At 57.2% G+C, this 17,344-nt stretch overlaps 1 long non-coding RNA gene across 2 annotated transcripts; it reads right to left on the bottom strand.

Annotated features, from left to right (window-relative positions):
* Nucleotides 1-11,306: 11,306 nt before the first annotated feature.
* On the bottom strand, nucleotides 11,307-17,337 carry LOC129399680 (uncharacterized). 2 transcript variants are annotated; one of them, XR_008627254.1, is made up of 4 exons: nucleotides 17,200-17,337; nucleotides 16,010-16,084; nucleotides 15,125-15,197; nucleotides 11,307-11,469 (listed from the first exon to the last, which is right to left on the bottom strand). It is a non-coding gene; the product is annotated as an uncharacterized LOC129399680 (long non-coding RNA). The 2 variants fall into 2 exon arrangements; XR_008627253.1 differs by lacking the exons at nucleotides 11,307-11,469; nucleotides 15,125-15,197 and adding an exon at nucleotides 15,220-15,410.
* Between the last annotated feature and the right edge of the window lie 7 nt (nucleotides 17,338-17,344).

The following is a 17,344-nucleotide window of genomic DNA, read 5'->3' as shown; positions in this document are numbered from 1 at the left end:
GCGGCAGCTGACCCGGGACACCCCCCCCCCCCCCCGCCCGTGTGCGGGAGCGGCGCTGGTGGGAGGTTCCGGGAAGCCCGTCCCCGTCCGTGCCCCGGGCCGGGCCGGCCCCTCCATCCTTCCGGCCCAGCATCCGCCGAATGGCCTTCCCTGACCGCGGCCCAGCCCCCCCCAGCCGGCCACTCGGCATATCCTGTGCCCGAACGGGAGCCGACGGGAAAACGCATGGCACCCCTCAGAGGGGGCCGTCAGAAGCACGGCCTGAATGCTGGCGTGTGCGCTAGGGCGGTCCTGACTCCGGCAGGCGAGCCTGGACTCCTCATCAGGCCTTTAAAACGACATGCCAGATCCTGTCTGGGCATGAAAGTCACACACACACACGCGCACACACACGCACACGCACACATGCACACATACACACATATGCACACACGCACACACACATACACACATACACACATGCACACGCACACACATACACACATGCACACGCACACATGCACACAAATGCATGCATACACATGCATGCACACACACATACACACACATATATACACACATACACACATGCACACACATACACACATGCACACACATACACACGTACACATACATGCACATGCACACACATACATGCATGTGCACGCACACATATTTGCATACACAGACACAGTCACATACACACATACACATGTGCGCATACACATGCACGAACACATATACACGCATGCACACACACACGCAAACAATCCCAAGGATGCCAGAGGCTCATTTCTCCTTAGACTCTTCCAGAACCTTCCACTCCAAGATTTTTATTTTTCCCATGGCTGCCGCCTGATCCTCTCTGTGCAGCGGCGGAGGGAAGAAGCGCATCTGGCACTCGGAGCTCCCAGAGAGGGAGGCCTGAGCACTGACAGGGATGAGCCCTGAGGGGGCTCAAGCGCCTCCCCGGCTCCCGGGGGGATGCCACTCGGCCTCACCTGGCCCTAGGGCCAGCCGTGCGTGTGCACGTGTGTGCGTGTGCGCATACATGTGAGCACAGAAGACAGAGAAACACACACAGGCACGGTGGGGAGGGCATTGGCTTTGCACGTGGCTGACCCGGGTTCGATCCCCGGCATCCCATAGGGTCCCCCGAGCACCGCCAGGAGTGATTCCTGAGTGCAGAGCCAGGAGTCAGCCCTGAGCATCGCCGGGTGGGAACCCAAAAAGCCAAAGCGACGGACGCGAGGCGCCCCCTTCCGTGAGAGCCGGGACGCCCAGAGGGGTGGCGTGAGTTGCTCCGGGTCCCCCGGCTCCCGGAGAGACTGTTTTCTCCGGGACCGAAGCATCCTCCCCCCACCCTGCCCTTGGCTGCAGCCCGGCAGGGGCAAAGGGGCCACGTGTTCTTCATTCCTCTGCACGGCGGGCGGGGGCTGGGGGCTAGGACGCGCGCCTGCCTCTCCTCTCTCCGGGCACGAGCACTCCTCGGCGGGTCCAAGCCCTCTCACCCCCCCCACAGAGGAAGCCGGGCTGATCTCTCACCCCACAGTGCTCGGGGCACCCATGCCAGAAAGATGCCCTTAACCCAGAGGACGGCTCAAGGGTCCGCCCCAGCAGAGCCCACTGCAAGGGTAGCCGAGGGGTGGGGAGGGACGGGCACTGCGGGGGGTGGCACTGGGTTTGTCCCCGAGCATCTCCCCGTGCCCCGGGGATTCTCCCGGAAGGACAGCGTCAGGACGCCAGGTCAGGGCGGCCGGCCCAGACCTCAGTGGAGACCCCAGGGGCTGGGGGCTGGGTGGAGGTGCGCCCCTGCAGGCCCCCTGCCCGGCACGGGACACATGGGACAGCCCGCCGGGTGCTGGGGACCCCAGGGTCAGAGCCAAGTGGCCACATGCCACCCTCGACGCCCCCCTTGGCCCGACAGGAAACCGGAGCGGGAAGAGTTTTCAGAGCTGTGGCCAGAGCGACAGCACAGCGGGGAGGGTGTTGGCCTGGCACATGGCTGACCCGGGTTCGATCCCTGGCATCCCATAGGGTCCCCCGAGCACCGCCAGGAGTGATTCCTGAGCACTGAGCTGGGAGTCTCCCCAAAAAATGTTTTGAGGGGCACTTTGGTAGCGTTGCTGGGGGTCCCATTCTCTGGGGAGGGGACATGCTCCAGCCACGCCTCCCCGGGGATCAGGGTGGGACTTCCGCCCGGGGGCTCTGCCGTTTGGGCTCACGGCCAAAGTCTGGGCGTCAGCTCGATCTTGCTTGAACGATAATGACCAGGGGTGGGGCAAGTCTGACGCCCTGAAACGGACCCGGTGACACAGGGCTCCCATTGGGAGCTCAGAGAAAAGGGAGTGACCAGCAGCGGGAGGGGGACAGAGGGACGGGACAGCAGTGAGGTATCTCCGGGAGGGAGAGATCTCTGCCTCTGTGCTCGGGGCTGACTCCCGGCTCTGTGCTCAGGGCTGACTCCTGGCTCAGTGCTCAGGGCTGACTCCTGGCTCAGTGCTCGGGGCTGACTCCCGGCTCAGTATTCAGGGCTGACTCCAGGCTCAGTGCTCAAGGCTGACTCCCAGCTCAGTGCTTAGGGTTGACTCCTGGCTCTGTGCTCAGGAATCACTCCTGGCGGTGCTCAGGGGACCCTATGGGGTACTGGGAATCGAACTCGGGTCAGCCGAGTGCCAGGCCAACGCCCTCCCCGCTGTGCTGTCGCTCCAGCCCCTTATTTTGCTTCTGAAGTCCACACTTTAGGTGGATCAGTCTTTACAGTTTGGGTTTTTTTTTTTTTTTCTCAGAACCATGGATGAAACCCAAGGCCTCCTACGGGCAAGGCAAGTGCCTTGTCACTGACCCCAACTCTCAAATCATTTTTTCACTTTTTAAAAAGTTTTAATTTCTTGGGTTTGGGGCCACACCCGGCAGTGCTCAGGGCTGACTCTTGGCTCTGTACTCAGAAGTCACTCCCAGCAGTGCTCGGGGGACCCTACGGGATGCTGGGGATCGAACCCGGGACAGCTACGTGCCAGGCCAGCGCCCTCCCCGCTGTGCTCTCGCCCCGGCCCCCACATTGTTCCAAATCTGCTTCTACACGTCATTTGTGTTCACGAGATTCTATTCCTTCTTCAACTTCACTGAGTTTCTGTTCGTGTTGGGGGCCAACTCCCGGCTCTGCCCTCAGGGATCACTCCCAGCAGTGACCAGGGGACATAGGGGCGTCGGAGATCGAACCCAGACCTGCCGGACCCACTACTCCAATGTCTAGTCGGCTGGTTCTTCACCACGTGAAATTTCCCCTTCCCAGAGCAGCCTCTGAAAGTTCGTTCTTACACGTTCCTTCCTTCATCCCCCCCTTCATACACACACTTCCCATTTAATAACTGACCACGCTGCATGTTTGATATTTTGCTATTGTCGGCTTTGTACTCAGTTTTAAACACACCAGCCAGCGAGAGCACCTCGGGGAAGGAGGGTGTTGGCCTGGCACGAGGCCCATCCGGGTTTGATCCCCAGCATCCCGTAGGGTCCCCCGAGCACCGCCAGGAGTGATTCCTGAGTGCAGAGCCGGAAGTCAGCCCTGAGCACCGCCAGGTGGGACCCAAAAAAAGCAAACTAAATAAATAAATAAATAACATCAGCCTCAAAAGGAAAGTGAGGGAGAAAGAGAGAGGAGAGAGAGAGAGAGAGAGAGAGAGAGAGAGAGAGAGAGAGAGAGAGAGAGAGAGAGAGAGAGAGAGAGAGAGAGAGAGAGAGAAGAAAAGCGCCAGCCTCGGAGGCGAGGGTGAGAGGGAAGGAATCTGGGGACACCGGCTGTGGGAAACGTGCCCCCCCCCCCGGGGAAGGGATGGGGGTTGGAATATTCTAGGCCTGAAACACGATCGTGAACAACTTTGCAGCTACATCTGCTGTGATTCGGCGAAAAATAACAATAATTATACAATAATTATGTAATATTAAACAATAATACACAGATGCGGGGCTGGGGTGATAGCACAGCAGGGAGGGCATTGGCCTGGCACGCGACCGACCCGGGTTCGATTCCCAGCATCCCCTAGGGTCCCCTGAGCACCGCCAGGAGTGATTCCTGATTGCAGAGCCAGGAGTCAGCCCTGAGCATCGCCGGGTGGGACCCAAAATGCAAAAAATATATATTAATAATACACAGATGAAACAAAACTCCAGCGCGTCTATCTCTGCAGCCGGGGATGGGGGGCGGGGGTCACGGGCTGATTTTCTTCCTGACCGCACCCCGTGTCCCCACCTGGCTCGTGATTTTTTTTTTTTTTTAACCAGACGCCACAAACATTGCGAGATTTGGATCAGGCGTCAGACTTGGGCTGATCCTCCAAAAATATTGGCAGCAACAGCGGCGGCGGCAGCAGTGTGAGAGGAAGATGCTGAGTCCCTTCAGGGTGCGCTGACTTCCGGGGATAGTAGTCTTTCCTCCTGACCCTCCTCGCGTCCTGGGGCTCCGTGGACACGCTGATGTGGGCCACTGCCCCCCCCCCCCACGCTCTTGGTCTTCCGCAGCCCGGAAGCATCTCAGAAACAATCTTAGCAGAGTTAGAGATTTTTAACTTTGTAACAAGCTTACAAAGATTACAGTCTTGTTACAAAGTTACAAGATTCCCGGAACTTTCCCAGCACCGACCTTCCCACGGGGGCCCACAGTTTCTCTTAGGAACAGGACAGCTGGGGGCTGGAGCGAGAGCACAGAGGGGAGGGCGTTGGCCTGGCCACGTGACCGACCCGGGTTCGAGCCCCGGCATCCCACAGGGTCCCCCGAGCACCGCCAGGAGTGATTCCTGAGTGCAGAGCCGGGAGTCAGCCCTGAGCATCACCGGGTGGGACCCAAAAAGCAAAAAAAAAAACAGAAAAGGACATCTGGGGCCTGAGCGACAGACAGTCCAGCGGGGAGGGTGTCTGCCTTGCACGCGGCTGGCCCCGGGTTCGATTCCCGACATCCCACCGGGCCCAGCCCGGAGCAGCACCCCGGAGTAACCCCCAAGCATCGCTGGGTGTGGCCCATAAATAAGAAAAAAAAAAAGAAGAAGGAGGAAGAAAGGTCTCGATTCTCCAAAGTGGGGACAAGCCTGTCACCGGTCACGGGGCGAGGGTGTGTCCCCAGGGGTGCGTCATGCCAGCACCCCGAGTGCTTTTGTGAGAGTCCCGGGTCTGGGGAGAGACGGAGGGAGACCGGGTGCGTCTCCCGGCCCCCCAAGCCCCTTGGCTCCCTGCTCTGCCCTTGGGCGGGCGCCAGGAGGGGGCGCAGACCCCTCGGGAAGCAGGAGTGCGGGAAAGGTGTGTGGGGACCCCGGGGTCGGTCCCCGCCAGCTGGCAACACGGCTGGGCCCAGGAGGGTCCCCGGCCGGCCCCCTGCCCCGCCCCCTGCCCCGCCCACCCTCTGCGTCCAGCTCCTTCATCTCTCCGCCACCACCACCCGCTCCAGGCAGCGTTTCCAGAATAAACTTCCTTTCCGATTCCCGGCCGCGTCTCCGGCCACTTGTCCTTCAGCCCAGAGACGTTCAGACACACAAACAAGAGAAAAGGCATCCTTCTAGGTCCACGTATCGCCGCCCCTTCCTGCCCGAGAAGCCTGCCCGCGCGTGAAATGGGTATAGAAGCAAATAAACTAGCGGGCCAGAGTGGTCAGAGGCTCAGAGGGTCAGAAGTTCCATCCCCGGCATCCCATAGGGTCCCCCTTGAGCCCTGCCAGGAGTGATCCCTGAGCACAGAGCCGGGAGTCAGCCCTGAGCATCGCCGGGTGGGGCTCAAAACGCAGAAATAAAATAAATACTTATTGGCTGGGATCAGAGAGAGTGAGATAGTCCGGGGTGGGAGGGGGGGTCGGGGGGGGGTTGTTGGCCTGGCACGCGGCCGACCCGGGTTCAATCCCCAGCATTCCATAGGGTCCCCCTTGAGCCCCGCCAGGAGTGATTCCTGAGCACAGAGCCGGGAGTCAGCCCCAAAATAAATAAATAAATAAAATTAGAAGAAAATACTTTTTCGGGGGGTTAAGGTCTGTTGAGGATTTTAACAGACTCGGGGCGACACTCTGCAGCCTGGGCCCCTAGGGCTTCTGCTCCCCCCTCTGCCCTTCCCCCCGCCTCCTCTACCCTCCCTCTGTCGCCCCCCCTCCCCTCCCCCCAAGCCGCTTCCCTTCTCAGCCGGAAGATAAGGGCCTGGTCACGGCAGGCAGGCTGCAGGCAGTGACCGCGTGACACCAGAATCCGTTTCCGGGAACACGCCGCCAAGGCAGGCACGGAGCCCCTGGAGGGAACCCCTGGGAACGGCCCCTTTAAGTCCAGCCCAGGCGGCCCCGCACCCCCTTGCACCCGGACCCCGGCTCCCCTGGCTGCTCAGGCTGAGAGTGGCTGAGGGTTATCTGGAGCTGAGTCCGTGTTCCCGGGGTCTCCCAGTGATGTCACCCCCGGCCCCGCGCAGTCCGAAGATGCGTCCTTCCCTCACACTGGGTCACCTCCCCGCCCGCCCATGGGCTCCTCCTCGCCCAGGAGATTTCGCCTCCTGAGACCCACACAGGCCCTTTTCATACACCGACGAGTTCTCGCTCGTAACTGCACCAGTTGTCGGCGGTAGGTCACTGCATTCTTCCGAGGAGACACAGCTCTCTAGGGGCTGGGGAGATGAGGCCGGGGGGACGACGGCACTCAGGAAAGAGGGTCCCCGAGCCCCCGCCCCCACCCCACCTCCCCTCGCCAGGAGGGACCCCTGAGTGGCCCCCGGACAAACAAACAATCAAACAGGGCAGAGCCCCACCTAAGAAACACTGCTTCCGGGGAGGGCCAGGGAGATGGCCCAGTGGTCAGAGACCCAGGCTCGAACCCAGCCCCGCCAGGAGTGCTCCCTGAGGAATCACCTCCTGCTCCGCTGGGCTCTCTTGGGGCTGGGACTCGGGCCCCCCTCCCGGCACGTCACAAACGCGTTCCCTCTCTGAAGGAGGACGTGGCAGGGACTCATGGGCCCTGGGTCCGAGCCAAGGGTACACGCCCGGGCTCCCCGGGGGGAAGCGGGCAGGCAGGAGGCCAGGCGGGTGTGTGCGGGCATCCCTGCCCCCTCGTGAGTCACGCCCAGCCTGATAGAGCTGTCACTTCAGGGGCAGCGGTGATGCGACACCAGGAAGGGCAGCCACCATCCGGCCGATAAGCCGGCGCTGGCCTCACACCACGGAGACGGAGACGCTGCTGCCAACGGGCCAAAGCGAGGGACGCCCCCACAGAACATAGCACCTCTGCTGCCTCCCTCCCTCCCTCCCTCCCCCCTCCCTCCCTCCCTTCCTTCCTTCCTTTCGTCCTCCATCCCTCCCTCCCTTCCTCCCTCTCTCCCTTCCTTCCTTCCTTCCTTCCTTCCTTCCTTCCTTCCTTCCTTCCTTCCTTCCTTCCCTCCTTCCCTTTCCTCCTTTCTTCCTTCCTCCGTCCCTCCCTCCCTCCTTTTCGTAGAGAAAACTTTTCACGCCATTTTCATCTTTCGGATCTCGCTGCCTTCAGGGATGAAATGTCCTCAAGAATATTTTTCCCGGCCTTGGGGCTGGAGTGATAGCACAGGGGGTAGAGCGTTTGCCTTGCATGCGGCTGACCTGGGTTCGAATCCCAGCATCCCATAGGGTCCCCTGAGCACCGCCAGGGGTGATTCCTGAGTGCATGAGCCAGGAGTGACCCCTGTGCATCGCCGGGTGTGACTCAAAAAGCAAAAAAAAAAAAAAAAAAATTTCCCGGCCTCAACTTGGTATTCCCTGGCCTCCGTCACCGGTTTCTCTTGGTGAGTTCTGATTTCACTGGCTTCCGGCCTTGCCAAGCACCCACATCTTTACCGCATTTAATATTCTGCCTTAAAAAATCAAATACGGCTCCCCATAGTGCATCTTCAGTGTTTCTAAAACAAAACAATCGGCACGTGGGCGGGGAAAAATAAAAATAAAACAATAAAACAAAACAATCTGCTTTTCTTTTAAAAAGAAAAATTTCCTTTTCTCCAGAACACTTCGAGACAACTTTTCAGAATCTGGAAATCTGGCTCTTTGGGGTTCATATTCCAGCCAGGTATTTTAAGACCAAAAATGAATGGTTCTGTTAAAATGATTTTATTTAAGAAATACAAATGGTATTAGAAGGCACGAACAGTCTGGCTTTAAAAGAAAAAAAAAAGATGAGAAAAAGAATCAAGAAGAAATAAAACAGGCCTTTTCCGAATTGGACAGAGGCTGGGAAGTGTCCAGCGTCCTGCTTCTTGTTCTGTTTGGGGCCACACCTGGCAGTGCCCAGGGCTGACTCCCGGCTCTGTGCTCAGGGCTGACTCCCAGCTCTGTGCTCAGGGCTGACTCCCGGCTCTGTGCTCAGGGCCAACTCCCAACTCTGTGCTCAGGGCTGACTCCCGGCTCTGTGCTCAGGGCTGACTCCCAGCTCTGTGCTCAGGGGAGCAGAGGTAGAGCCCGGGATCGATCAAACCTGGGATGGAGCAAGTGCCTCCCCACTGTCCCATCTCCCCAGGCCCCTCCCGGCTGACTTTGGGGTCACAGAAACCTTCGTGCTCTCTCGCCTAATTCAGACCCCATATCTGAGCTTCTGGGTCAGGCCCCAAGATTCAGAATGAAGCCTCGGGGTCAGAGAGACTGACCCTGCACGCTGCTGCCCCCGGCCCCCCACTGGGGCCCTGGACACCCCTCAATCCTGGAATAGCCTCTGAGAAAGACTGGACGCACGCCTCCCCAATATCATCATCATCATCATCATCATCATCATCATCATCATCATCATCATCATCATCCCGTTGATCGTATTTCTCTGGCAGTCTCAATAACGTCTCCATGCGTCCCAGCCCTGAGATTTTAGCAGCCTCTCTTTACTCATCCTTCCCAACGGTGCCGCATTGGAGGCTCTTTCAGGGTCAGGGGAATGAGACCCAGCATGGTTACTGGTTTTGGCATACGAACACGCCACGGGGAGCTTGCCAGGCTCTCCCATGGGGGCAGGAAACTCTTGGTAGCTTGCCAGGTTCTCCCTCCAGCTATCTCTCTCTCTCTCTCTCTCTCTCTCTCTCTCTCTCTCTATATATATATATATATATATATATATATATAGTAGAAAACTAATATCCACGGCCAGGGAAAACAGGGGCCAGGAGGATTGGTCAGTGGTTGGAACTAACCACACGTGTGAGTGGGGCGGAGGGTGGGTCAGACAGAGAAGGGACTAGGGTGACAGTAATAGCTGGGAAGGGTCACACTGGGCAGGGCTGAGGGTGAAAGTAGGTAAAGGGATATTCTGGATAAGCTTCCAGGGTCAGTATTGCAAACCACAGGGCCCAAAGGGAGAGAGAGACAAAGACAGAGAGAAAAAGAGACAGAGAGAGAGGGAGAAAGAGAGAGAAGGATGGGGGAAGAGAGAGAGAGGGAGGGAGAGAGAGAAAGAGAGAGGGAGGAAGAGAGAGGAAAAGCACCAGCCATAGAGGCAGGCAGGGGTGGGGGGTGACGGGAGGGAACCTGGGGACACTGGTGCTGGGAAATGTGCCCTGGTGGAGGGACGGGTGCTGGAACCCTGTAGGACTGACACCTGACTATGAACAGCTCTGTGAGGGTCTATCTCATGGTGGATATGCCAAAAACAGTAACAATAAGTCTCTCAATGAGAGACGTTACTGGTGCCCGCTCGAACAAATCGATGAGCGACGGGGTGACAGTGACAGTGATTCAATGAAAAAAGTTAAAGAAAAAAAAACAGGGGCGCGTCCCCCCGGGGCTGACCTGTCCTGGGGTTCCTGGCATGCAGCTGACCCGGGTTTGAGTCCCAGCATCCCATAGGGTCCCCTGAGCACCGCCAGGAGTGATTCCTGAGTGCAGAGCCAGGGGTCAGCCCTGGGCATCGCCGGGTGGGACCCAAAATGAAAACAAAAAACCACAGAGCCAGGACCTAAATCTAGAGAAGAACATACTGTGTTTCCGCTCACTGCAGACACGGGGCGGGGAGAGCTCCAGCAATTCTGTGCCTCTCGGCTCTGCCGGCTGCTGTGTTTCTGGCGGGGGGGGGGGGCACGGCGGCCAGAGCAAGGACACGGAGGGCCCAGGATGGGCTCCGAGTGCCGTGGTCGCTCCCCTTGGGGACGGGCCCCAGGGCCCAGAGAGGGGCAGGGGACAGTCTGTCGGCCCAGGGTGGACACCCGGGGGCCGGAGGGGCAGGACGGGGTGGAGGACGAGGCCAGAGGGACGGACACAGCGGGGAGGGCGCTTGCGGGGCATGCGGCCGGCCCAGGCCCCCCCACGTGCACCCAGATGGCCCCCCCAGGACGCCAGCAGTGAGCCCCGAGCACAGAGCCGGGAGCAAGCTCTGAGCACCTAAATGGAAAGAAGACTGAACAAAGGCTCTCGCCCCGGCCTGCAGCCCCCCACCCCCGCTGCCCCGCCGAGACCCTCCCTGAGCACCAAGTCGGGAGTCGGCCCTGAGCACCACCAGGTGGGACCCCCGAGAAAGGCACGTACCTCCCGCCTCACCCCAGGCCCAGGGCAAAGCAACAGAGGCGCGTCCCCAGGGGCTGACCTGTCCTGAGGTTCCCGGCCCCCCCCACGACTTCCGCCTGGTGGTCAGCAGACAGGCCAGAGGTGGGCACAGCACTGACATGCCCATTCCTGGACTGTGCTGCCCCCTGGTGGCCACTGGCGGCCACTGGCGCGGCCGTGCGTGTCCACCTTGGCCCCTTCCTGCCCTCCTGCCCCGGGCGGCTGCGGACACGAAGGGGCTGCCCCCTGGTCAGGGATCGGGCCATGCCGAGGCCTGGAAGGCCGTTCCCGCTGCGGGGCGGGGGTCGGGGGGGGACAGGGCGGCAGGGAGGGTGGACGCAGCAGTGCCCCCTGGAGCCCCGAGAAGCTTGACTATGGTCACCAGGCAGTGACCCCAACCGGCGAGCTGCTTCTGCTCTGGCTTGGGGGGTTTGTTGCTGGTGTTGGTGTTGGGGTCCCAGCTGCCCTCCCGGCAGGGAGCGTAACACGACACACGCCATAACACGCCATAACATGCCACAACATGCCACAACACACCATAACTCGCCATAACATGCCACAACACGCCGTAACATGCCATAACATGCCACAACACGCCATAACTCGCCATAACATGCCGCAACATGCCATAACACGCCATAACATGCCGCCGAACCCTGCACCAGGCTGTTTCACTTGGGGAGTCCCAGAGGGGGGCGGGTGAGACCCTCCCCACCCCACGGGACCCAGCCCCGAGAGCCGGAAACCTCCAGAACTCACCACCAGGCTCACGGCCACCCCCCACGCACTTGGGCCGAGCTTCACCCACGAGGGAACCTATTCTTCTTGTACCTCACACCGCCCAGACTCCAAGAGCACCCACCACAGCTGATGGGGTTCACACCTAGTACTGTCGCACTGTCGTCCCGTTGCTCATCGATTGGCTCGAGCGGGCGCCAGTTACGTCTCCAAGGTGAGACTTGTGGTGACTGTGTCTGGCATCTCGAAGATTCCTGAGTGCAGAGCCGGGAGTCAGCCCTGAGCATGGCCGGGTGGGACCCAAAAACAAACCAAACAACGGTGGCAAACACCGATTCTCCATATGAAGGTAAAGACAGAAGAGGAGGAGGGGGGAAAAGACTAGAAATCTCCACCGCGAGTCAAACAAACGTGGGCTACAACACAGAGCCATGCCACTAACAGACGTCCTCCTGCGGGTCCAAGTGACCGTTACTTAAAGAGACGCTGACAAAGGGGTGGGGGGGGGCGTGACTCGCAGGCTCCAGAGGTAACTCGAACCCTGGCGTGAAACTCGACCTGGGGCCCAGAGAGGCAGCCGGTGCTCTGGTCCAGATGGAAACGGGTCTGGGTTCTGGCGCTCAGTGTCTGGAGGGACTCGGGTCACCCCGCCAGGGGCATCTGCGACCCAGCGCCTGAGCTGCTGGCCCCCCTGGGATCTGGCCCCAGCCATATCCTGAAGGACGGCCCCTAGAGAGAAGCAAGGGCCGCCCAGGGGCAAGGGGGCAGAGAAAATGGGGTGACTGGGGCCGGAGCGAGAGCACAGCGGGGAGGGCGTTGGCCTGGCACGCGGCCGACCCGGGTTCGATCCCCGGCATCCCATAGGGTCCCCTGAGCACCGCCAGGAGTGATTCCTGAGTGCAGAGCCAGGGGTCAGCCCTGAGCATCGCCGGGTGGGACCCAAAAACAAACCCCAAAATAAATGATTACTTACTTATTAATACCATCACTCACTAACCAGAGGGGCAGTGCAGTGGGCAGGGCTGTATCTTGCACGCGGCTGACCCGGGGCCCATCCCTGACCTCCCATATGACTCCCCGAGTCCCGCCAGGAGTAATTCTTGAGCACAGGAGTCGGCCCTGAGCACACGGAGCATAGCCTCCCAACACACACAAAAATCTCTTTACAAGAAGGTTTTTTAAGTTCACAACTTATATATAGTTCTCTCAGGCTATGTTTGAGTACTTAGACCTAAAATACTCAGTTTTACGCTAGTTTTTAGCACAAAAGTGGGCATTATAGTTGGGGACAATAATATAGGCTTCCTGAGGGGCCGGAGCGACAGCACAGTGGGGAGGGCATTTGCCTTGCACGTGGCCGACCCAGGATATTGATCCCCGGCATCCCCTAGGGTCCCCTGAGCACCGCCAGGAGTGATTCCTGAGTGCAGAGCCGGGAGTCAGCCCTGAGCATAGCCAGGCACGGCCCCCAAAAAACATTTATAGCAATAGCACAGCGGGGAGGGCTTTTGCCTTGCTCGAAGCTGACCCGGGTTCGATTCCTCCGCCCCCCTCGGAGAGCCCGGCAAGCTACCGAGAGGATCCCGCCCGCACGGCAGAGCCTGGCAAGCTCCCCGTGGCGTATTCGAGATGCCAAACACAGTCACAAGTCTCACCATGGAGACGTGACTGGTGCCCGCTCGAGCAAATCGATGAGCAACGGGACAACAGTGATACAGTGCAGGAAAAGATTCCCACTGATAGAGAGCACATAATCAAAAGTCTTCAAATCCTAGGACTGGAGTGATAACACAGCAGGGAGAGCGTTCGCTTTGCACGCAGCCAACCTGGGTTTGATCCCCAGCTTCCCACAGGGTCCCCTGAGCCCTGCCAGGAGCGATCCCTGAGTGCAGAGCCAGGAGTCAGCCCTGAGCACCTCCGTGTGCAGCCCAAACACAAAAGAAAAAAGTTAAATCCGTACCTATTAACATCAGCAGATGGAGACTATTAAATAGAAAATGTCACACTCCAGAAATGCTTCAGCAAAACACGGTTTATTCTTTCATTTAGCAGAAAACTTTTTTTCCCGAGACAAGACACCAATGAAAATGCTTTCAATTTTTGAAGCATTAATATATAAATAGCAGCCCTGTTATAGAATAGCCCAGCCTGGTTTACCTCAGTACATAATTATAAGCCTATGAAAGTTAAAATTAATCACCAAGAAAAAAAAAAAAACTTGAGGGGCTGGAGCGATAGCACAGTGGGGAGGGTGTTTGCCTTGCACGCGGCCAACCCGGGTTCGATTCCCAGCATCCTATAGGGTCCCCTGAGCACCGCTAGGAGTGATTCCTGAATGCAGAGCCAGGAGTGACCCCTGTGCATCACTGGGTGTGATCCAAAAAGAAAAAAAAATAAATAAACAGAACTTGAATTTCTTAAACTTGGTGGTTTCAACACTTATGCAGTTAATATGGATATTAGGTAGAGCACCAAGCCATAAGACAGCCGATGGGAATGTGTAAGAAACAATCTTTTTATACCATGGCAATTGTATGGTACCAATTGTGTAAGCTGCACAATGATAATTTATATAAATGGCGTTGCTAGGGAACAGAGGAATAAAATCATCACCACCAGAACTGACGTTCAATTATTTATTTCACGTTTATGAGCCACTTAAACGCCCATGTGACAACTTCCTTCACTTCTATTTCCAATGAAAGTGACGGGCTGGAGCGATAGTACAGCAGGGAGAGCACTGGCCTTGCGTGCAACCGACCCAGGTTCGATCCCCGGCATCCCCTAGGGTCCCCCGAGCACCGCCAGGAGTGATTCCTGAGTGCAGAGCCGGGAGGAACCCCTGAGCATCGCCGGGTGGGACCCAAAAAGCAAAACAAACAAAAACAAACAAGGTGAAAGGGGCCGGAGAGGTAGACCAGGAGGGAAGGGGTTGATGTCAATTCCGGTTCGAACCCCCGACATCATATTGGTCTCTGGGGTACCGGCCAGGCCTCACTCCTGAGCACAGAAGCCAGAATACTCAGAGGGCACCTCGGGAGTGGTCCCTTCCCCACCTCGCCCCTGGGAAAGAGAGACGGTCTGGGAGAGGATGGAGGATCCAAATCCCTTCTAGCCAGAGATATTCCCCCTTCGCCTTGGCAGGCGAGGAAAGACCATCCACCACACCAGACTCAGTCCTACAGCTCAGGAGAGCTGCACGACGAATGTTGTAAAACCTTTCAGCATGAGGCCAGAGCGATAGCACAGCGGGGAGGGCGTTGGCCTGGCACACGTGTGACCCAGGTTCGATCCCCGGCATCCCATAGGGTCCCCCGAGCACTGCCAGGAGTGATTCCTGAGTGCAGAGCCGGGAGTCAGCCCTAAGCACCAAGGGGTCTGACCAAAAATCAAAACAAAACCAAAATACATATATATATGTGATATATATATATATATCACATATATATACCACTGTATCACTGTCATCCCATTCATCAAGCGGCGCCAGTAAAGTCTCCATTCGTCCCAGCCCTGAGATTTCAGCAGCCTCTCCTTACTTGTCTTTCCCAATGATTGGAGGCTCTTTCAGGGTCAGGGGAATGAGACCTGTTACTGTTACTATTTTTGGCATATCGAATATGTATACTGAGGGAAAGGTAAAGATTTATAAGCATGAATTCTTAAGAAAGAATTCCCTGCCCTCTGGAAAATTTACATAAGGAGAATAATATCACCCCAAATGAATCACTTTACCATGCAAAATTTAGAACGTGCAAAGAAACTGGGGAAAATATAGATTTCCAAATGAAACGATCGTGAAGACAGATTTCTACACAAACACACACCATGCAGATACTCCCCCCGCCCCCCGAAGCTTTATCAAGACTTAGCTATTATTGAATGGGATAGGACAATTAATGCACTCACTGAAAAACACCAAATCGCTGGACATAATTCTAAAATTGCCATCTCATCACATCAGCGCACTGGACAGAAACATCTGAAATAGGAGGTACTTATCACTGAGTCAATATATACATATGCTGCATCAGAAGGAGGCATTTTGATTGATCATATCTCAAATAAAAACGTCCCAGGCATTCAGCTGACAGAGCCCGATTCTCAGCAATCAAAGCCATGACATCCTTGGGCAATTTCGTTGCTTTTATTTCCCTTCAGCTGATTTTTTTTACCCTAGGGTTCTTTCCCAGTTCTAAAATTTAAGAAAATAAAGGAAAGATCCCAGGTAAGATCTAACACAAAAGAAACGGGGCGGGAGGGCGGGGACAGAGGGATGTCTTAGCTCCAAAACCCTTAGTTCTAATTAATTGTTCTCGCCAATGCGCCTCATGTTCGATTTTCTCTTCAAATCTGGGCTCCCAGGGACACCAAGTCCCGTCACCTTCACCACATGCTATCTGCTTCCCAGCCCCAGTGAAACACGAAAGTTAAACCCTTGAAGTTAGCAGAAGATTAAGATGGACTGGTGGTTAATGGCAGGAGAACAAATCTGAATTCTTCATTATATAATGCCACTCACCAAGGTGAGAAGACCCAGGCTTTGTGCTCTGATTTAAAAAATAAATAACTGGGGCTGGAGCGATAGCATAGCGGGTAGGGCGTTTGCCTTGCACGCAGCCGACCCGGGTTCGAATCCCAGCATCCCATATAGTCCCCTGAGCACCGCCAGGAGTAATTCCTGAGTGCAAACCCAGGAGTAACCCCTGTGCATCGCCAGGTGTGACCCAAAAAGCAAAAAAATAAATAAAAATAAATAAATAAAAATAAAAATAAAAAATAAAAACAACTTACCAACAGGTAGAAAAATTCCTTTGGCCATTTTAAGACGGGCCCCGGGGGGGGTTCTCCATGGCATCTGCTCAGAGCCTGAAGGTTAATTGTGAGAAATGCCCCCTTGGATCTTCAGAGTGCTGTTGCACCCTCCTGCAGATGGAGGAGACTGCCTCCCTGCCTCCTGGCCCTGCCTGGCTCCGTCCATCTCTGCCTCTCCCCCCCCCCCACCCACCGAGAGCAATAATCGATCACCTCTGGGCCTCGGTCATTGATTCCTCCCAGCAGGCCTGGCTAATGGCTTTGCACCTTTTATTCACTCCGGCGGAGAATAACAGCCCTGGCATGAACGCTGCCTGCTGAGTTAACTGCATCTCCCACGGAACCTGCCAGCACCCAGAACCCCAAGGCCCAGCACCCCGGAGTTGGGGAGGGGGCTCTTGCAGGGGCAAAGCCAAGCCCAATGCAGTTCATGCCCGATTCAATCCAGCCATTGGGCTGGATAAGTAGCAGTACTCCTCCATTAATAATAATAATAACAACAACAACAAATAATAATAATAATAATAATAACAATAATAATAATAAAATAAAAGCCAAGCCGAATCCACCTCCCAGCCTTGGGCTGGATAAGTAGCAGTATTCCTCCATTAATAATAATAACAACAACAACAAATAATAATAATAATAACAATAATAACAATAAAATAAAAGCCAAGCCGAATCCACCTCCCAGCCCTGGGGAGACCGAGTCCCCCTCGCCGAGGGCCTCTGCGCCCCCAACACGCTCTCCTGGACCGACCCCAAGCCCCCCAGCCTCCCACCCAGACTCAGAATGCGACTGGGGGGGTCAGCGGGGGGATGCCTCCAATCAGATAGGAAAGGGGGGGAGTCTAGCCTCAAATAGGGCTTTTATTTTTCTTGGGTTGGGGGGGTCTCAACAAGATGCTGATGACGATGCAGAGACGCAAGGCCGGGGTGGCCACCAGCCTCCCGGGGGTGCAGGGGATGGAGATGGAGGGGGGGCCTGGGTGCCACCGATGAGGGATGCAGGGATGCAGGGATGCAGGGATGCAGCCGGGCCACACGCCCGGGTCGGTTCGCTCCTGCACTCCCCGGGGAGGGGGGCGCTGGGGGTCCCGAGCATCCCGGGCTCGGCCGCGGGACCGGCGCTGTCCACCCCCGCGCGGCCGCCCGGGGCCCCCCGCTACCTGGGGCGGGCGCTGCAGGTGCCCGGTGACCTCCCGGCCGTCCTCGGCGCGTCCGGCGGGCTCGGGGGGCGCTAGGCAGCGCGGGGGCGGCCGGGCACGCGGCTGGCCGGCCCGGGGCTCCCCGGTCGGGCGCAGGGCACGTGGC

This window comes from Sorex araneus, chromosome X (assembly GCF_027595985.1).
Source record: "Sorex araneus isolate mSorAra2 chromosome X, mSorAra2.pri, whole genome shotgun sequence".
Lineage (NCBI taxonomy): Eukaryota > Metazoa > Chordata > Mammalia > Eulipotyphla > Soricidae > Sorex > Sorex araneus.
The sequence above is the reverse complement of the archived record's forward strand: the minus strand, read 5'-3'. Positions and strand labels throughout refer to the sequence as shown.